Here is a 22,017-nt window from a genome sequence, read left to right on the forward strand (position 1 = left end):
AGGATACAGGCATAAATCAGAAGGATATTATCCCTGCCCTTGGGGAACTTACAGTTTAGGTGAGGGAGGAAAACAAAGAAATGCTACTGGTCAGAGTTGAAAAGGGTCTGTTTCAGAGAAGGGGGTTGCCTGAGATGACTGGCTGACTACTCCTAGTGGTAGAAAGGGGAACTGCACCTAAGAGATGCTCTCACTCAATTAAGAGTAGGACTTAAAAACCCCAGAATGTCAGTTTTGGAAGGATCCCTCCCTGAACTTATCTTGGGTGAGCTCTCATTTACAGCTAGGCTCAGAGAAAGGGAATGAGTTACTCAGGGTGACTCGGAATCTGTGGCAAATCTAGGACAGGGCACCCGTCCCCATAGTAGACACATCTAATTCTAATATGACCTCAACTGGGTCTTACAGTGTTAGTAAACTTTGAACTGCCATAAAACTCTTGGCCAGAAGTTTTATTACTAACACCATTTAAAATAAGATTAATCTCCACAATTATTATAATTTATAATTGTAACATGACTCCTTTCTTGCTCAGGGCATTTAAGGTATGATAATAACCTGACCTCATAATTAATAATAGTAATTAATACCTTTCATTTATTGAGCCTCTACTCTAAGCACAGTTTTGATGGCTTTAGATATGTAGGCACATTTAATCCCTGCAACAATCTAGGCACAGATAATAATCCTCATTTTATAGAATTGGAAACTGAATCTCATGGAGATAAAGTCTTTGTTAAGTCTTACAGCTAATAAGAGGCAGAACCAGGAATCAGACACAGATCAAAGGGCTGTGGTTTTTCTACTTTGCTCTGCAGACCCAACTGTGGCAACCTTTATCTGAAATGCTGGTTCACAAATGGCATTCCTGTTCATCTTTCTCAATGTTTTCCCTCTGCCTAGAGAAGGCATGATTGGAACCCACTGCAATGTGATAAAACCATCTTCCTGCTTGGATCTTGCCTCGCTTTTTACACCTTATACCAAAGGATGCCTCTGGAGCAGGAAGCTTTGAGAAGACTGGGGGGAGCCTGGAGCTTCTAAGTGGAAACAAGGAACTGACTCAGCAGGGCCTGGCTATCTTCAGAGTCTGAGGAGAGGCTCATCAAAGGGAGGACAGCCTGGTACCTTTGATGAAGGAACCAACAGGAAATTATTAGCCTCATGCTGACAAGGACAAAGACAAGAAAAGGGCCATTTGGGCCTCATCTCTGTCTGGACTGGAAGAGGCAGGAAGCATAAGGGGTTGTTTAATCCTGGCTCCAGAGCAACGCGAACCCTGGCTTCCTCTCTTGAAGAACAAGGTGAAGGAAAGGTGAGGTAAGTTAAGATAAACACCCAAACTTCTGGCTGCCTGGATGAACTGAATCTTTTAATTTAAGCTGTCAGTGGGTTCTTTCTTCTCTCTCTCTTTTCCTTTTTTAATCTAAACTGTAATCACACAATACTCCACCCAAGTGCTTGATATGGATTTCTAAGACAGATCCTAACATAGTCATAAAAAAAAAAAATCCCCTCTGAAATGTGCACTTTGTACTGTGTCTATGTGTAGGTGTGTTTAAAATGTCACGAACTGGAATACCTAACTCTAGTTCCTAGGAATTAATCACTTAGAAGAGTGAAAGGGGGAAATTAACTTGCTTTAACACTTACAAGACTCTCCAAAGCAGGCGCCAAAATAGAACTTACTGAATAGACGTATGGTTATCTTTCTATAAGAACTAAAACTCTTAAAAAAAAATAAAACATTTTTCTCTAAAATTGCCTTGCAAAATCCCCCCTCCACCCTCCCCTCCCGCCAAGTTAGGGCTCAAATGCAGGTCAGACTCTCACAGATTCCTCATAGGGAATAAAGGTGTAAAAAGCTTTTTGGGGGATGGGAGGTGGCCTTTTTTAAAGTAACAATTCAATGAATTTTAGCTAAATGTGTAAATTTGTGCAACTACCACCACCATCTGATTTTAGAACATTTTCAACACCAAAGTTCCCTCATGCCCATCTGTAGTCAATTCCTATTCATATGCTGAGCCAGGACAACCACTGATATGCTTTCTGTCTCTATAAATTTGCATTTTCTGGACATTTATATAAAGGCATCATACAATATGTGGTTTTGTATCTGGCTTTTAGCATGTTTTTAAGATTCATTCATAATGTAACATGCATCAGTATTTCTTTTCTTTTTAATGCTGAATACTATTCCATTTTGTGGATATACCACATTTGTTTATTTGGCAGTTGATGGATATATGGTTTATTTCCAAATTCTGGCTGCTAGGGATAATGCTGCTATGAGCTTTCAGATACATGGCTTTGTGTGGATATGTTTTCCACTCTCTAGAGTAGAATCAGAGGCACAGAATTGCTGGGTTGGGCAAAGGGCTATTGACCACTGCTAGACACTAGGTTTCATCTGATTCAGATATGCCATGTCAGTGAAAATCTACCAAACAATTCTTAACTTATCTTTAAAATCAACTGATACTACCTTTCATGAGTGGGATGGTCTAAAAAAAAGTCCCAAGAAACAAATACCAACCAACCAACCAGCCAACCAACCAACCAAACAAAAAAACCCCAACTGCTCTCATTTGATGAATTCTGAACAGCAAGTGGAGGGCAAATTCCAACTAATATCAGATCACATGTGCCCAGGCTCCGTCTGTGGACATGCCTCCAAAACGGAATTAATCGAAATTTTTCTCATGGATCAAGAGATGCCCTCGCCATCACAGATGCTGGACATCTTTGTGTACGTGTAATTAGACGGACGATGGCTTCAGGGTCCCTTTTATGCCCAACGGAAAGGATGAGACAATCCTGACAATAGCGGAAAAAGCGCAAAATCCAGGTATCTCTGAAGGAGAGTGTAACTTCTCTCCGGTGTAACTTCATTCCCGGGCGAGGGGGCGCAGTGTGAGCACCCCATCACCGCCGCTACGCCCCGCCGGAGTGAGGGGACTTGCGGCGGCGGCCTAAGACACACTGAAAGTTTTAGGGCTGAAGGCACACGGGACTGGCAGATGAAAAGACAGCACCAAAGGGGTTGGGAGGAAGCTAGGGTGTGGAGGGGCTCGGGTCAGGGCCCAACCTGAGGCGGGGGCCGAGACTGGTACCGCGTGCGACTCACCCGCGCGCTCCGGAGAAGCGCTGGGCCTCCTTGGCCTCGCCAGTCGCTCGCACCTGGTGTGAGTGAGACCGGGGGAGCGCGGCGTCCAGGGTCCAGAGGCCCGTCACCTTGAGGCCTCTAGGACGTGGAGGTGGTGGGGGGGGGGAGCACCGCAAACCTAGCGCCCCAGCCGAGGAAGGCGCAGTCTAAAGGCCACCGCCCCACGGAAGGCGCGGGACGCGCGCTGAGGGGGTGGCGGGATCCCGAAGCCGCGAAGACGGCGGACGCGCCGAGGGGGAGGGGCGGCGGGCGAGGAGAGCCCGCCCCGCCCGCCGCCCCCGCGCACGCTGCCGCGCGCCGATCAAACCCACCGAGGCTCGCGCGCTCGCAGCCCTCGGTGTGGCCGTGGCCTCTAGACTGCCTATTCCTCCGCCGGGCGGGCTTCGGCCGCCGTCTCGCCTCGCGCGGCGTTCCGCTACCTTCTCCTTTCGTGGTCCGTACAAGTCTTTCTCACTCTTCCTCGTTTTCCGTTAACTCCTCGGCTCCTCTCCTCCCCGTCGCCCCTCTCTCCGTCCGCGCCCTGCTTACCCTTCTCCTACGCGGACCCGTCACCTCTCCCCCAGTTTCCCATCCTGATCCCTGTCCCTCGGGATTCCTTTCCCCCGTTTTCCCTTTGCTTCTTCACCGTCCTTCCGCCTCTTCTTTTTCCGCCACCCCCCACCCTGGAAACTTGTTCCAGCTAGGGCTCCCCACCAGGTCACAGTCGTTCCCCTCCACCACCAGGCCCGCGGAGTGTGTGGCTCCCCACACCGCTTCGGGTACCACAAGCGCCCCGCCCAGTCGCCGGCGTGCTTCCGAGGCCCCGACCCTGGCTGCCTTTTCTTGCCGCGGCTCCGCGAGGGCAGCGAGCGGCCCGGGGCTCCCTCCCTCTAGCGGGTCCTCCCCGAGGGATAAAAGAGAGGACTGAGGGAGGATGCGGGCCCTGCACCCTCGGGCGCTCTCCCCCCGCAGAGCCGCGCTTCCCGCAGAGCGGTGGTGGGTGTGCGGCGAGGGGGCCCTGAGGCAACAAGTGAGGCTGCCTGAGGCGGGGCCCAGGCACCCTCGGAGGTGGGTGGTGGGCGCGAGGCCCACTCTGGCGAAACGTTCCCTGAGCTCCCCCTCCACACACGAAGCAAGGCGGGGGCGGGGGGACGGAGAGAGAACAGAGAGACTTGGCTCTTCCCAAGTCCGAAGTCTCCCTCCCCAGGTTTCCCTACCCGTGCCCAAGCAGAGTTTGCGAGAAATGAGGGAGGCACAGGGCAGAAGCCGCCGACGTGGAGGGATTTTCGGAAGGTGGGGTGGTAGAGTGAGGAAAGACAATTCCCGATTGCCTCCCCCGCTTGGGCGATGCTTTCCTCCAACCCACTATCCAGGCCTCCCGGGCAAGGGCCCAGCCTGGCCAGCTGGAGCGGATTTGGGCGAAGGAGGAAAAAGGGGCTCCCAACCCCTCCCCAGTTTCCCTCCGCCGCCCTCCCTGATTGGCTGTGCGTCCCTGGAGCCCAACTTCAGTCGCTCCAGACTCTGAGCCCCAGGGGAGCCGGAGTGCAGCGACCGCGGGCAGGCCACGAATCCAGGGGTCGGCATCTGTGGGGCCCCCAGGGGTAGGGGTGCGGACAGGGTCGGCCCCCGCAGCCTCCGCCAGGCCCAGCTCGCCGCGTCTCGCATCCTCGGCTCCTCTCCGCCCCCCGCCCTTTCCTTTCCCTCCCAGCAGCGGCCTCCCTCCTCCTCCGGCCCCCCCCCCCCCCCCCCCCCCCCCCCCCCCCCGGTTTCTCATTCCTGCCACTAGCGCGCTCGGCGGCTCATTCCGCGGCCGCCGCCAGCCGAGGGGAGCGTCGCGAGCAGATGCCGCGGGGGCCGCTCGCAGCCGCCGCCGACTTGTGAATGGGACCCGGACTGGGGTCGGGGCTGACACCGCTGCGCTCGTCTTGTGCCAGGGACCGACGGCCCGTAGCTCGCGCCCACCCTCCAGGGCCCCAGGTGAGGCTCGCCGCCAGTCCCTTCCTCTCGACTGGATGGGGCTTCGTTGGGGGGGGGGTCTCTGGATGAGCATATCTAGGGTTGGGGGAAGGAGGTCTGACTTGAGAAGGTTTCACTAATGCAACGCAGAAACGGGGGGGGGCGGAGGTAAAAGAAGATTTGTTTAAAAATCAAAAAGGGAGAAGGGAGCCAGCTGTGGGCGCGGGCGGCGCGGAGAGCAGAGGCGCCAGATGTGCGCTCCAACCTCTCCCCCGCTCCGGCCTCCTCGGGTCTGCGCGGAGGCCGCGGGAGAGGGGCTTTGCGCCGGGCTGGGGTAGAGGCTGCAGAGCTGCGCCCGGGACGCGGCCGACTGCCCGCGGTCGGGTCTCTGGGGAAAGTCGCCCCCGGCGCGGGGCTGACCCGCCCGCCCGCGCTGCACCTCTTTCCGAAAGCGGCGACGTGACCGCTCTCTGCAGGGTTCCTACCCCTTCCTCCAGGTCCCCGCCGAGCGCTCCGGGGCTCAGTCCTCCTTGCGGGACCGCCGGGGAAGCCCCGGAAAGCGGAAGGAACCCGGGTCGGGTCGGCTGTGGCCCCGCACTTTAATAGCCGGTCTTTGGGTCCGCTGACTGCGGCTGAGGGGCGGCCGACTGCGGTGCACGCTCCAGCCCTCCAGCCGGAGTCCGCTCGGGAGCTCCAGGGGCCGCCTGTTACCTCCCGCCAGCCCAAGGGGAGGTCCGCGAGCGGCTCAGACTCAGGCTCGGCTTGCCTGGGGCTTGCGAAGCCTGCCAGGGTCAACGTTAACTTTGCGAACCAAGCCGTGCCCTAAGCCTGCGCCTCCTCCCAGAGCGCGCCAAGCCTCTCCCGCTCCCCGCACGCGCGGCCCTCCTCCCCTAGCTTTGCCCCGGAACGCGAGCCGGCAGGATGGGAAGGGCGGCAAGGGGAGCACCCTTTTCCCCCTCAAGCCGGGCAGAGCTGTAAGGAGGGCCCGCTTCGCTCTGTGAAGAAAAGAGTCCCCAGAGAAAGTGGGGTCGGGGAGCCCCCCCCCCCCGGCCGGCCCTCCCTGCCCCCTTTCCCCCGGGGCCCCGGTTTTCGGGGGGGGGGGGGGGGTTGGGGGGGGGGGGGGGGGGGGCGGGTGCTGCACACGCCTCCCTCTCCCGGGTGAAAGGTTTTCTAGGTGCTAGAAAAAGCCCTGTTGCTTTTGCTGATAATGCAGCAAGAATTTCATGGGCCATCGCACTGCTATTAAGAAATTGCATCTTTTAATTATTTAATAATGCCATCCCTGCATGACGACGGATTGTCCCTAAGGGATGAAGATGGAGGGTTGTTCCTGAAACCCTGCTGTAGGGGGTTATAGATCTGTCTAAAGTCTTCCCTCCCGTTTCCCCCTAAAGAAATCTTGTTCGGGTGGTTCTGAAATCTTTCCTTGTTTTCCTCTTCGGATCTTTCCTATCAGGTTAATATGAGGCAGGGAGTAAGTTTTCGGTTTAATCAGAGGGAAGACACGATAATTAATCTGGCAAGAGGATGGATCGATTCTTTATCACTTGGGCTTGCATTGATGGTTTTGCGGGGTGTCTGGCTTTCCGGGGAATGGGAATGTAGAAGCATTCTCAGGAGCGAGGATCAACCAGCATCGCATCAGCACATTTGCCAGGCTGGGCTCCGAGCGCTAGAGCCTAACACCGTTAGGAGAGTTGAAGAGAAGGGACTGACCTTCATTTCATTAATCCAGGAATTATTTTTCCTATATACGTGAGATGCAGACACCAGAACACAGAAGTAGTCCCAGCCCAACCCTAGCTGCAAGGAGCCTGTTCTTCTTCTAGCAGAACAAAGGAATAAAAGTTGCAAAACAAAGGGACAGAGTTGTGGTCAATACCAGACGGATTCTGAAGCTCCTGGTCACTAGATTTCTTTACTTCTGAGCTCTGATTCCAAGTTTTAGAGTTGGCAAATGGGCCCTGGAATTCGAACCACTGTGCAAAACTGAAATCCTGCCTAGTACAAAGAAATGTAAGTAGTTTACAAGTATAGACCAGGGAAGGGCATCTGAGAGGCCAGGAAACTTTGCTTGAGTAAGAATTATCTTTACATCTTACTTTTGAAACATTGCAAATTAATGCATTAAAAATGTGTTGCAGACAGGCTTTATTGTTAATAACAACTATTACTATCATTTTTGTTGTAATTTCAGAGTCTGCATAAGCTGGCCATTTTATTGCATTGTATGAAAAAAAGGAATAACCCCCCCCACACACACACACCCACATCCCTGGAGTGGGGGATGGGGAGGGAGAATGAAGAGGACGGAGATTGGATCATCTGTTGAGGCCCAAACATGTAGATTTACTCAAACTGGGTTTATTGCTTACTAGAAAAAAATAGGCTTTCTAAAAATTGTTCTAATTGAAGCATTGGACCATCTTGATAGCACTTCAGAACTTCCATTATGTTCAACATTCTTATCAGAACACAAGACAGTAAAATTACTAGAAACCTAAATTCTATTTTCAATTAAGATGCAATCTTTTGTTAATTTGAGAATAAAAAAAAAAAAGTCACGGCTCTATTTTTTTATGTCCCAGAACTCTTGTTTCCTCTTTGCAGGGGTGGCAGTGGATGCATATGTTTGTTTGTTTATTTGTGAGAGGAGAGGGGGTAGGGTTGGAGAGCCCTGCCATGATTTGGGGGAATACAGATCAATTTCATGCTCCTTTAATGCACTTGTCTTCATAATTCATGGTTTTTCTTCCTCCTTGAATAGAATTACATGGCTGCCTTGTAAAAATTCTGGTTTGGGGGACCCTCTATGGGAAACGCCATGACTTTGACCTCAAGGCTTGATTTATAATGCCAGAGCTACACTCCCATGAGCGTAGTGTGTCTCAGAACCTTGCCCATGGATGTCTGTGACTTATGAAGTTGACAGTTCACATAAACTTTGATCTGTGATATTCAGATCTATTTTCAGAACCATCCAAAGGAGATCTGCAGGTCTGATTTTAGTTTTCCTCCATTTTCAATACATTTATATAGGCAAATGTTCAAGAAGCATAACCATTTTGTTTATTTTCAATATTTTTTTCACTTTGATCATAGGCATACCTAATCATTAATAATGATAAAACACTGGTCTATGTAGTTTGAAAGTAGGTAACAAACATTTCTCTTAAACTATCAAGTTTGCAGAATGACTGTGAATTCCCCAGTGTTTTTCCTAGAAAATAGCACTGTGTAAATTCATATTTCAGTTTAAGGGATTGAAATGTGGTTGGGATGTTCCCTTCCCCTTATGAAATTGGTCATTGTTTCAGGAAAAGTTACCTAGTTTGTCAGGAGCCCCCATTCTAGATCTGCCAAGCATTTGGGTTGTTAACCTTTCCAATCCAATGTTATTGCCCCTAAAATATGTAAAGATCTTTGGTCTATGTGGGCTAGGGGAGAGACATCAACAGGTATGTTAAAAAGAAAAAAAAACACATAAAGCTAGAGAAAGTTGGACAAGTTCTGGCGCACCAGTAGTACTAAGAATCCATGAGGATTCCATCAGGATTACTGTGATAGCCATCCACAGCCTCTTCTATGGGCAGGAAGGACTAAAGAAAACACTCGAGGAGGATAATTAGACATCTTTCTGCTATAATTTTACCCTGACATTGAGAGCCTTGTGCATCTCTGGAAATGGGCTCCTTCGCGGAAGATTGCACTTCTGGCCACTAGAGGGCAATGGCGCCCTTCTCCAGCTTTCTGCATGGGGCCCATCTGCTTTTGAGGGCACCATGAAAAGCGGTTTTGTTAGCACCAGCCTTGTCTGGCCCTCTCAGGAGAGACCGAATTCAATCTAGCTATGGTTGAGGCTACCGCCTGAGCAGTTTGTCAGGATTAACATCTTTCTAGTCGGTGGATCCGTTACTTTCGGCCTCTTCTTCCCATCTCGGAGTTTACTAGAAAGTTGTAAAATCTTGTAACTTGAGATTGTCTGAGCAGGAGATGCGTGGGGGCTGGGCTGCATGATACACCAGGTCAGCGCTCAGTGAGGCTGTGATCTGGGAGAATTTCTGGCTTTTTTTCTTTTTCCTGCCAGAAAGAGCATCATTTGAGACTCCGAGGGGAAGCAAATGAATAAAGAAGAGAAATAAATATTAGTGAGATTGCTGTGTATCATTGCCTATTCTTTCAGGAGGTTTTGAAGATGTCTGCAATTCTAATTTGCAAAAAAAAGAATAGCAGTTGATCTTTGGTAAACACTTTGGGGCATGGAGTTTTAATATAACTGTAAATGTTTTACTATTACCTTTAAACCATTCTTGATATTGCTGTAAAAACCCCTAAATTTAGCAGGGAGTAAAATTCAATTCAAGATTGGTCCTCATGCCGTGGAGTTTAATCATTGGACTTTTTTTTCCCCTCAGTGATATGGAAATTACTGCTTATGATTAAATTGCATATTTCGGGCTGCACAAATTTATATTTGTTACTGTTTGATAGTGTCATTATGAAAGTTCAGAAGAATAATGTAAAAAAAAAACACTAACGCTATATTATAATTAAGAGGAAAGCTCTATTAAAAAAATAAGTACTGTCTTAAGTGGATTCTTGTTTGTATTTTTTTAACTGAATACAATTGCCTCCCTGGTGAGTCAGCAGTGCAGTTCCTTGCAGCTCTGAGTGTGTTGGAATGCAAAGGCCGTTGATGAAGAAGGAATCAATGCAAATGGATTATGGGAAGGAGTATTAAGTAACTCAGTGGAAAGTAAGACAAAGTGTTTTGTAAACCAATGCTCACTCACCACCGGACAGTTTATTTAACTGAAAAAAAGAAAGTGCTTTTAAATTGTAAGTGCTTGTGAATAATGCATGTTTGTTAGAACTGGAGGCAAAATTTCATTGTTATTTGGTTTAATTAGTCATCAGACTGTTGCAGAGTTCCAGAATTCTTATTGAGATAAATCATTGTTATTGTGGTCTGTCTGGTTTAAGTTTCAGCTCAGGCAGAGAATCTGGTACCCCAAGATAGTAAGTGAGGTAGGCAGATGAGAGAGAAAGAAAGAAAGACGTAAGGGAAGGAAAAAAAAAAGTGTGAGAGAGACTAATGGTGCTGTTGCTCACGGTGGGCCAAATATTGGTGCCCCCTCCTTTTCTCTCCACTCCTTGGGACTCATGTGAGGTCCTGAGTCCAAAAAGCTGGCATAAACAGATTTATAGTCCACGGTAAATAGTGGCCAGGGTCTTATTCTATTGCTTTCTGGCACTGAGAACGCCTCACAGGATACTGTGAATTTTTCTCGAATTTTTCTGGTTTTTTGCAGGTGAAGAAAAACCTTCATTTACTTCCTCCACGAATTCCCTTCTTTGCCAGAAATCCGCATGATGTGGTCCTCTGCACTTGCATGATTTCACTAATTAAGAATTTGTAGGAATTTCTGGAAGATACTGGCTTTGGGTGCAGTGTCTTCCACACTGATGATTACCTAACATAGCAACAGGAGTGGTGGAGGCTGCTGCCTGGTTTTAGTTTAAGACGCATGAGATCTCTTTTCAGCCATCATTAGGCTCTATCAGTGAGTGCAAACAGTGAGAATTTGGAGTAGCATCCCCACCACCAGTAGTGTTTATCCTCAGTAAGAACCAGCATGGATGCAGGCAGGGATAGACGTTCAGATATCATACAGTGCAAACCACCCCCACCGTGGATCTCTGGGAAAACATTACCTGTGATCACGTCCTAAACTCTCAGGCTACTTCCATCATCCCTGAGGCTGAGGCTTGGACCAGTTATTCAGACAGCAAGAAATTAGGATGAGGAGCATGAGGCCAAGGTGTGCAAGGGCAGAATAAGATCCCTGTCTTTGTTTAACATTTTGATATTTTGTTCATCATGGACTTTCTCCATCCAACATGATTTTTAAAATATCGCATTACCATTTTGTTATTATTATTATTCATCTTAATTACTGAGTTTTTTGGCAAGCCCTTGTATTTTGTGCCCAAGGACAGTGCCTCACCTGACTCACCGTAATTCCAGCTCTGCCCAGTACTTTGATCCTTCTCAGCTCCAGCTCCAATGCTTAGAGGGTATGTGACCAAGATTAAGCAAAATAACATCTCTAAGACTCAGATGCCTCATCTGTTACAGTAGAAACCATAATAATACTCATGGCCTAGAATTTTTGTGACGATAAAATGGGAGAATGGAGTGCAGTGACTGATTCATGATAAGCACTCACTAAACACTCAGCCCTTTTGTCCCTTGAGACCTGGGATTTGGTTTTATAGAATAATAGTGGCAGGTGGCAGTTCTTCCTTATAATTACTAGGCCAAAATCCTGCACTGAATGTTCTACTTTAGATTGAGGCCTCTCCCAATTAGGGATGAATTGTTTATTAGTGCCTCCCTTTTTCTGAATTATTTCATAAGTTTAAGTGATCCATCCCTCTTCCATTTAAAATATTCAAGAGGCAGTTGAGATTTTAGAGATAATTACGGCTTTTGAAAAGTGCCTGCCTCCTTCTCCTACCTGTGCATTTTCTCTCTGTTCATTTTACATATGGTTTGCCGTGGTTAAGTTGCCCTGAAGTAATATCTTACTGGGAAAGTTTGCTAAGCATGTGATGTTGAGATATTCATCACAAGGTTTGCTTTCATTTAAAAGGGGCTCATTACTATTCCAGACTAGCTTAAATGATAATTAGCCCCATGATAAATCATCTCCATTTCAAGCATATTCCTGTTTGTTTTTCAAGTAAATGTAGTTTGGGAATTTAAGGGGGTTGAGCAGTGACCATTCTGACTGATGAAGGGACCACAGCTGAGTAAGGTCTTGCCCTGCTTCTGGTCTTCCTCAGGTCCAGGCAAAAGCACAGTGATTTGGTACAGCACTGAAAATAACAGGAGCCCCTACCACCCCACCTGCACCCCCAGCCCCAGCCCTTAATGGTTTTCCAACTGTTTTCACACTCAAGGGCACAGTCAGCCTGTGCTTTCCAAGGCTCCTAGAACTTCTGGGTTGTCCTGCTGTGGCCCTTCTGCAGCCTTCTTGTGTCATGTGTTTCTACCTCAGCCCAAAGTCCCTCCTGAGTGCCCCTTGAAAGGAAAGGAAATATCTCTCTGTGTTTGCCTGGAAAAGGGAAGGAAGAAGAGCCAACGTGTTCATATCCTACCATGTGCCAGGTGCTGTACCTGACACCTCATTTATTCTGTGCCCTCACCTTGTGGGGAGGGTATGAGCATCTCCATGGTACAAACGGGGAGGATTCTGGACCCTTGTCTAAGCTCCTGGGGCTTGAGGAAGGAAAGCCGGATTTCCCAGTATGTCCTGAATCCACATGCCCAGAAGCTTTCTACTGTGTGTGCAAGCTGGGGCCTCCCTAGATTTCTAGAGGAAAATAGCTGGACCGAGAACTGAGCTGACTGCTCAGACCACGTGCCCCTATAAGATCCCAAACCTTATCTATAAAAGAAGCTTCTGAGATCTTCTCTGACTATTCTTTCCACATGTTTTCTGTTTGCCATTAATCCTGCAGCTTCGTACATGTCCTGATGACCGCCTGCTAACCACCTCTCAGGGAACCCATCACACTAGCCATGACCCATTAACTCTGTTCATTAAAATTCCCCATTATAGGAGGACCTAAAATACCCCTCTTTTGTAACTTTCTCCCAATAGTTATTCTTTGCCTCTGCTCTCTATCACTTTTTCCTCCTCCTGACAGCCCTGCAAATCTTTGAAAATCAGTATCAAATAATAGTTAAAATCTAGGATTTATTGAGCATTTAGCTAGTTTCAGGCACTGGGTTAAGAACATTCTATATGAGACTTACCCATAGTAACTCTATGAACTGGTAAAGATTATTGCTAGGCTCTTACAAAGAAAAACAAAAAACCTGAAAAACAACAACAACAAGAACAACAACAAAATCCCCCATGTTCCACAACCAGTAATTGAAAAATGCAAGCCCAGAGCCTTTCATTAAAGTAGGTGACAGAGAACTTGGATCTGCTACTTCCTGAGTGAGGAGTGGACATTCCACTTTACCAAGGAGGAATGAGAGGTGTGAAGTCATTAATTGGAATTATCAGCTATTCCGGTCAACCTTCAGTTAGAGATGAGGGTCTAGAGACCCAGAGAGGAGCCACGACTTGCCTGAGATCACATGCTCATTTAGCGCAGATAAAGCAAGAACTGGGCAATCTTGGCTCTTAACTCAGTCTCTTACCAGTGTCTAGAAGCAAATTTGTTTTTTGCTTTTTTTTTTTTAGACTACATTTACTGGCGTTCTGATTTTTATTTAAACCTATCACTAGCTCCGTTGTCTATCTATCTTTCTATCTACACAAAGATATAACCTGTTACATCATTAGGCAGTTAAGTTGTGACAGCTATATATGGGGCTTTCTGCGAATCTCTATTTAGAAGTCATAGTCGGCCAATCCAATGTCATTTGATAATATTTTGAAAACTGTAGCATTTGACCTTGGCCTTCAGGTCTGTCCTACCTTATAGTCACTATCATTAATATCTCCATTCCATGTTTGCATAGATAACAGAGTAGAGTGGCATCTCACCTTACCACCTCTTGCAAGCTTTCACAGGGCTCACTGGAAGGGTTTGGTCTGAACTCAATTTCAAACCCATTTCTTTGTCACCTGCTTTAATGAAAGGCTCTGGACTGGGCACACAGAAATAGTCAAATCATAAGGCCTTCCCTCAGGGAGCTGCTATATCAGTGGTGCGGAACATACTATGTCTGTCTATAACAACTCAAGGTTGCAAACAGTTAGTGCAGCAAAGGAAGTACAAATAAATGAGACCACAGGACTGATGAGTCACAACCAGTGCAGTGATCAAGGATGGTCTGGGGAAGGAAGGCATTTGTGGCTACCATGTACTGATGATGGCTGGGGCATCATTAGTGATATGGGGTGCATTTCCCCTGGTGCAAATCATCTCGGCATTGAGAACTTTCCTTACCAGAAATACTTCCTTAGGTGGAGCCAAACTGTCTCTCCAGAGGTCACATTCTTTGATACAAGGCTTTGGTGCCATGCAGAATGGATGTAGTTCTTCTTCCACATTTGTTACTCAGTATTTATTGTCTTCCAGGATGCCTTCTCCCCAGGCTTAACATCCCCAGAGTGAACACCATTCATTTTTGCTCCAGCCCTCCACGGAGGGAAGGACTGAAGACAAAAATCTAGGCAGCTAAACACTAGACTATCCCCTCCTTTCCACACACTTCTTTTATTGCAGCCTGAGGCTACATTACATTAGCTTTTATTGCCAGTCACATCACCCAGAGGACTTATGCTCCATAGTTTATTTGTTTATTTGTTTTTTCTTATGTGTTGCTGTTAAGTCACATTTCCCCACCTGTCCCTGTGCACATAAGACATGACAGGCACTTTCAGTGGTTGTTAGCACAGGCTCTAGAGTCAGACTGCCCTGCTGCAAATTTTGGCCTTGTCACTTCTTAGCTGTGCAGATCACTTTAACCATTTCTCCCCTTCCCCATACATATGCTGGGTTAGTAATATGTACATTATAGGGTGGCTCTGATATTAAACACTATTAATATATAAACGTGCTTAAACCAGTGCACAGAATGGGATTGCTGTTACTATTGTCTCCGTTCTATTTCATATTGTTAGGTTCAGTCCACGGATCCAGTCTCCCAAAACATTTTTAAGTTTAAATCTTTAGTCTGTTGTCCAGAATCTCTGTCATCCCTCATAGCCTCATGCTATGAGTTGCCTTACTTAGTTACCAACCTTGCTTGGTAAAAACAAAACAACAATAGCAATAAAAATAACCAGAAAAGGAGCAGGGGCAGAATCTTATTAAACAAGACACTTCCTTTCCATTGATTCAACAGTTTGGAATACACTATTCTACATGTTAGTCATTCCTGGTATTGCATATTTGTCATCTTGTTTGCTTGTTTGTTTGTTTGGCTGCATAGCAGTGGGACCCCCTCCTGTGTTTGGAGAATAGCTCACAATAAGTTTCTCAGTAGAGAGAAGAATCCTCTCTCTACTCCAGAAGCCTGAAGGGCCAGAGAGTTGCTTCCCTAGCCCTCCTGGAAACTAGAACACGGACTCAGCACCAACTTCCCAGTGTGTTTTAAATTTGGATTCAGTATCTTATATATATGCAGACATGAACACACACATATGCATAGCCACTGGCCATTAAGCATTCGTTCTGGTCATTGTGGCTGTGGTTGCACCAGCATCTGATTTCTGGGGCCACTGGGGTGGTAGAGTAAAGCTGTGAGTGTCCATGTCCAGCAGAGACAGCTGTGGTACCCTCACCCACCTGTTCCAAGGAAGTGTCTGGTCTGTGGCTCTGAGTGTCCGGGACTCCTGACATCCCTCTCCAGTTTCCAAGCCTGCCTCTCTAGCCTTCCTGGCAGAATTGTGCTACCCTCGGTCTGTTTCTGTTGCTCTGAACTGAGAAACCCAAAAGACTTCATTTCCCTACATATTTTTGCAAGACTACTGTGAGAAATCTTATCCAACACTGAGTGGGGTATCTGGCTTTTGAGCTCCTTTTGAATGCTGAAGAGAATGTTGATAATTAGATGCTAGGGTGTGAGGGTAGAACAGAGGGAGCCTTTATTAAACATTGAATAGTTTAGTTTGGGCAAGAAGTAGGCAAAATGTCAAGACCTAGGCTGAAGCCTACTGATACAGCTTAGTAAGATGAGGTGGGATTTCCATGGGAAGCTATGGCAGACAGCACAATAGCTAGTCACGTGGATGGCAGATGATCTGTTGGAAGGGACGGGGCAGGTTGTGTGGACAAGTGGCCCACAGATGCTGGCCAAGGAGTCAATGCAAAATTCCCAAAAATACTATCCAGAGGAAGCTAAGGCCAGAATCCAAATTGGGTGGCACCTGGGTGGCTTAGTTGTTAAGCGTCTGCCTTCGGCTGAGGTCATGATCCCAAGGTGCTGGGATCGAGCCCCATGTCATCAGGCTCCCTGCTAAGCAGGGAGCCTGCTTCTCCCTCTCCTCCCTGCTCCTGCTCTCTGTCACTATCTCTGTCTCTCTCAAATAAATAAACAAAATCTTAAAAAAACAAAAAAAGAAAGAAATCAGCATTACCCTTCCAGAGAGGGAAGGCTTTAGGGCAAGCTCAGAATTTCAGAACTGTCTAATGGGCCAGGTTGTTGAACATAGAACGGCTTTGATTTTGTGGCTAATGAAGCCCCTTGCCCACACCTGACTCTGTTACTACCAAGCTGCCTGGGACTCTTGGAGCCATGGATTTCAATTTCTGTCTGATACTCCCTGACTGGTCACCATGGACACAAATCAAGACCACAAACCACAGATGACTAATCAAACAGGTGAAGCTGGGTGAGCAGCTGTGTTAGTAGGTATCAACTTTCTATTATCTATTAAAGCATGCATATTTAAAGGTTTTAAATATTTAAAAACATATTTAAAGATTTTATAAAGTATTTATTGACAATAGCAGAAAAACTGTATTTAAAATCCAAATCCAAGCTGAAAAATCAGAGGTTATTTCTGGCAACAATTCCAATTCACAACAGTTTGACCTAAAGTATCCCAATGGTGATGGGAGATTGCTCTTGAACTGGCTTACTCCCCTATATACTTCACATATAGACACGGCTGTACTATAAGATACAGTTTTCATTGTTCTATTATTCTTGGGAACCTAAGGAGCAGTATATAAATGAAGTGTCACTATTAGTATTATTATCCTAGAGTAAAAATTGCAATGTAGCAGTTAAAGCTGGGCACACTTGCCTTTGAAATAATGCATTGGTGATTCTTGCGTTTTATTCATCGCCGCTCCTACTGCAAACATCGCAAAGAATCTTCTGCTTCAGCAAATCTCAGCAGTGCATTTGGGAGCATTAGTCAGGAGACTAATGCAGCTGGAGAGGACGTGTCTTTGAAGTGAGGGATGGGTCCTATGGAATTATTTCAGTTGCCCTCTCCCCATCAACCCCATTGCTGCCGTGCCCTGCATTACAAGACAGAGAAGCACCCAGTTTTCACTTAGAGAATCATGCCTTGTGTCCTTTTCTTATTGGATGCATAACATCTCATTTCTCATGAACGGAGAAAGATCACCTGTCAGCAAGTTTGCCGCCAATTGCTGACGAATTTTCCCTAATAGGCTGCCAGGTGATTCCCTCCCTCAAGGAGGACTAGCCTAGTACCGCCCTGACATTGCTGATAAATAGCTGTGTGGCCTTGGGCAAACCAATTAACCTCAGTTTCCTCATCTGTAAAGTGGCCTTTGCGGTCCTTTCCACCTCTAAAATGGTCTGGCACTCAAATCTTCCACAAATCCCTTGGCACGGTGCTTTTCGACTGTCACATCTCAGCATTCTAGAGAAGGCCACATGAACAGAAACACCAGAAGGGGAAGGCACAGACTGGGTTTGCCTGAGCAGAGCATGCCAGCAAGTGATAGTGGACAGAGTATGCCTGCAGGGTAATAAGTTTAGGACTCTGTGGAGTACACTGAATGCCAAATTCAGGGCTTTGGACTTCAATCCCTAGGCCCTAGGGAAACTTTGAAGAGTTTGGAATAGGGGAGTGATGTGTGGAATGCATTATTAAATGATTTCTGGAACAGCATTGAAGATTACTGATAGAAAGAATAGAGACCCTAAACAGGGAAGCCAGCAGGAAGTGGATTACAGCAGAGATGATGAAGCAGGGACTAGGGTAGCAGCATTCTCACAATAGCTGATGTGCACTGAGCACTTAATATATGCACACGCTGTGCACAGTGCTTCCCATAAATTATCTCAGTCCAACCTCATTACAACCTCAGTGAGGTAGAAGCTATAATCATCCCCATTTATAAAACATAGAAACCAAGACTTGGGGTACTTAAGCAACTTTCCCCAGTGTTGTGCAGTTAATAAGTGGACAAGCAGGAATTCCATGAGATTCCATGTTCTCCAATGCTCTGTTGTAGGTACACAGAGGTAAGCAGTTTTGAGGGGTTCATGAGACTTGCTACTGATCGTCAATGAGGAGTGGGGATGGATATTTGGTGAGGTGCAAATGGAGTGCCCTGGACTTGACCTTCCAGGGATTACCTCATCCCATCTTCCCAACCTCATAAACAGGAGCCCCAAGGATCACACAGATAAATTGTTGCAAAGGATTTGAACTCAGGACTGAAAGATCTAGAAAGCATTTCCTGTGGCTCTTCTAATGTTTCTAGGATTGATGGGTTCTTGGCTTTCTCCCTACCCAGGATGATTTGAAGATGACACCAGTGTGTTGAAGATGCAAACACCAACATGACAAAGCCTTGTTCAGAGAGACGAAGTCCTCAGGGCCTCTGTGCTTGGCATTTCTTTAACTGATCTAATATTTTTGGAACATTTTCATTTCTATATCCCCTTGATCTATCCTTTTTACCCATTCCTTCTTTGTTGACCAATTCACTGTGAGACAAGAGATGGAAACTTGCTTCCTTTGCCTGGACTCAAGTTCCCTCTTTGGTAGAAGAGGTTAGAACGGAAAATCGCCTTCCTGCAGGAGGGATCTGGAAGAACAACTGAGTTCTATTTTAAAAGCCAAAAAAAAAAAAAAAAAAAAAAAAGCTCTGGGTGCCTAGCTTGACCCAGAGAATACATGTATTATTCTCTTAACCCAGCTCCTGTGATTGAGATTTTTATTTGGACAATGGAAACCAAATTGATGATAGGCTGTTGGGAACTCAGGACTTATTTCTCAGTTCTGGCCAAGAGCCTCCAAAACCTGTCCCCTGACTCATTTAAATTAATAGTTGTAAAAACAAAGGCAAATAAGAAAAGCTTTGTGGATAAGAATGTGAATTGATTAAATTCATAGAAATAGCATCACTCTTCAAGGATTGCCTGTCTTTGCTTAATGTTGAAAATATTGATACTATCTCCAGTATTGTTTCCCCTGTTTTTACATTTGCATGGGAAACAATTTGATTAACATTTTCTCTGAAGATGGTTTCCTTCCGAGAAAGTTATATTAATTGTATCAGCTTGGCCCACTGAGCCTGCTTTCCCAGGCAGTGCTGATTTGGATGCAAAACAGAGCTATTTTGGAAACAGTAACTTTACCTATATTGTTGAACCTCTTTTCAAGGCTCAGTTGGGTTTGCTACAGTAGAGCATTGAGGATGCTTTTCACGTGGCACACATTGTGCTAATACAGCTTTAATTTTCATATCAAATTGGACAAGAAATGAGTTTGTCAGAAATAATCAAGCCTATTACAGAGGTGCTGGGTTGGATAGTTACTGAGATGTGACTGTTACTCCGTGAAGTGACCTTGTGTTGTGGGGATCTGTAGATGGAGGTCATTGGGCAGGCTGGACGCAGTTACACCCCTGGGAAACTCCTAGGGGCCATTCCTGGCAGTGGTTCAGTGAGTTAGGAATATTCCCTAATCTTTCACTGTTACTTGGCTCTGCCTCTGTCTCATTCCCAGTGCCCTGCTGGGCTCCTTGCAAAAACAAATCCAAAACAAAATGCCTTATGTAAATAGTTCAATTTCTGTGAAATGTATGCTCTACCTTAAATAAAAGATATTGTGACTTGATGGTAGGTCCACATAGGTGGACCCAGAAATCCAACAGAGTGTGAGGGAGAACTGGGAAGAAAACATACAAGTGATTCCTTATACTGAGCATGTAGGAACTGATTTTAAGCCTTTTAGTTATCTATCCTGTTGACTTCATATTTCATAGGTGAACTTTTGAATCTATTTCCCCAGAACACTCAACAATTCTTACAGGCTCCAGGATACTACCAATCTATCAGAGTTTTCAGAGTCCACTTAGGTTCCTCTTCATCTGTTTGGGTCTTTCTTTTGAGCTGATGGGGTACAGAATGACTTGAATACTATATCCTGTCAGTGCTCTGTTGTGCCTTGCAACATTAGACATGGATGTTTCCATGGCTTTGGCATGTGCTTTAAATTCATTGTCTCAGGGGCGCCTGGGTGGCTCAGTCGGTTAAGCAGCTGACTCTTGATTTCAGCTCAGGTCATGATCTTAGGGTCTCGGGATGGAGCCTCAAGTCCTGCTCTACACTCAGTGGGGAGTTTGCTTGAGATTATCCCTCTCCTTCTGCCCCTCCCCCAACTTGCTTGCTTGCTGTCTCTCAAATAAATAAATAAATCTTTAAAAAAAATCCCTTTGAAAAAATTCATTGTCTCACTCAGGTCTCAGGACAGCAGTGAAACCTGATGTGAGTGATTAAAAGCTCAAAAGCTGAAGGGGTTCAGACTAAAAGCTTTCGGATTCCACTGCCACCAATTTTGAGCAGTGTGGCCAGGCATATATGAGTTCTTTTTGCTTCAGTTTCCTTATCTGCACCATTGGTATGACAAGGACATGTGCAAAGCCAAGGGAGTACTTGATAAATGTCAGCGACAACTCTGTGAGTTAGCCGTGTATTGTTACTTCTGCTCTGCAGAGAGGAAGTGAAGGTGCAGTGAGCTTGCACATCTTACTTGGGTTATATAGCCAGTAGTGACAATGTGGACTTTGTATGGCTCCAAATTTAATGGTTCCAAATCCATTTTCTCTGCTCTGTTCCTTCCACCCAAGTTTACGAAGCTATTGTAAAACCTCCCCCCCTCTTTTTTTAAGATTTTCTTTATTTTAGAAAGATAGAGGGTACATGAGCAGGGGGAAGGGAGGGGAGCAGAGGGAGAGCGACAAGCTGATCAGATCCCAATTGGGGCTCAATCCCACAACCTTGAGACCATGACATGAGCTGAAATCAGGAGTCAGGTGCTCAATGGACAGAGCCCCCAGGTGCCCCAAGCCTTCCCTGGATTAGATGAGAGCTAGCTTTCAATCACTTGTGAAGGTTTCATGCTTTTCTTTTAAAGAAATTGACATAAATAGTGGTCTCTTTCCCAGGATGAATCATATTTGTGTAACTGTGAAGATGTTAAGAACTCATTTTTCTCCAACAAATCCTTTGTTTTTAAGCTTTTACATGTTTATAATTGAAATTCTAGAAGGATAGCTCTCCAAGCAAATGTTGTCCTTGAGACATGTGACACAAGTCTCAGATGTGAGCCATATATGCAATTTTAAATTTCCCAATAGTCCAATCAAAAAAGTAAAAAGGAAATAGGTGACAATGTTAATGATGCAGTTTATTTAAGCCAATATATCCAAAATATTATGACATGCAATCAATATAAAATTATTAATGTGCTATTTCTCATTCTTTTTTCATACTAAGTCTTTGAAATCTGGTGTGTGTGTATATGTATAACACATCTCAGTTGGGACTAGGCACATTTCAAGTGCTCAGTAGCCACATGCACCTAGTAGATATTATATAGATAGTGCAAGTCATGATTTTTCAAAGGACAATTTATACAACAATTTTTTAAAAAATTTATTTATTTATTTTAGAGAGAGGGGAGAGGGAGGGACAGAGGGAGAGAGAGAGAATCTCCAGCCTACTCTGAGCTGAGCACAGAGCGGTGCTCGATTCCAGGACCGCAAGATCATGAGCTGAGCCGAAACCAAGAGTGGGATGCTTAACTGACTCAGCCACCCAGGTGCCCCCATCTCAGGACCTTTTAAACCACAGCTGCAGAAGCCACCTTCTTAGCTTTATTGCAGCTTTCCTGAATCTCCACCCCAAAGCTGGATCTAACAGAAGGATCCATAGGAAGGGGATGACCAAAACAGGGTCATTCTTATCTACAATCAGAGATAATGATGACTTTCAAAGGTATGAGTGAGCTAACACTGAAATAAGCTTTAGACATTGCAACCTGACTTTAAGATGTGGGATACCTGTGAGTATAGGTGGCCCTGAAGCAAAATACATTGCACTAAAAATGTGTCATCCATCCATCCACTAAGCAAATATTCATGAGACACTGATAAATTAATTA

The 22,017-nt window shown here is 46.0% G+C and overlaps 1 protein-coding gene across 4 annotated transcripts in view; it reads left to right on the top strand.

Annotated features, from left to right (window-relative positions):
* The first annotated feature begins 1,105 nt into the window (after window positions 1-1,105).
* CDH11 (cadherin 11) overlaps window positions 1,106-22,017 on the top strand; it is a 145,141-nt gene continuing 124,229 nt past the window's right edge. For 2 of the 4 annotated variants that reach the window (XM_073880196.1, XM_025889066.2), the window contains exon 1: window positions 4,530-5,125. The gene's annotated coding sequence lies outside the window, so the exon portion shown is untranslated. Of the gene's footprint in view, window positions 1,321-4,529; window positions 5,126-22,017 lie in introns of those variants that run through there. The other 2 variants (XM_073880193.1, XM_073880194.1) reach the window with 2 other exon arrangements.

The sequence above is a fragment of the Callorhinus ursinus genome, unplaced genomic scaffold (assembly GCF_003265705.2).
Source record: "Callorhinus ursinus isolate GAN/ISIS: 27379988/994484 unplaced genomic scaffold, GSC_fseal_2.0 scaffold37, whole genome shotgun sequence".
Lineage (NCBI taxonomy): Eukaryota > Metazoa > Chordata > Mammalia > Carnivora > Otariidae > Callorhinus > Callorhinus ursinus.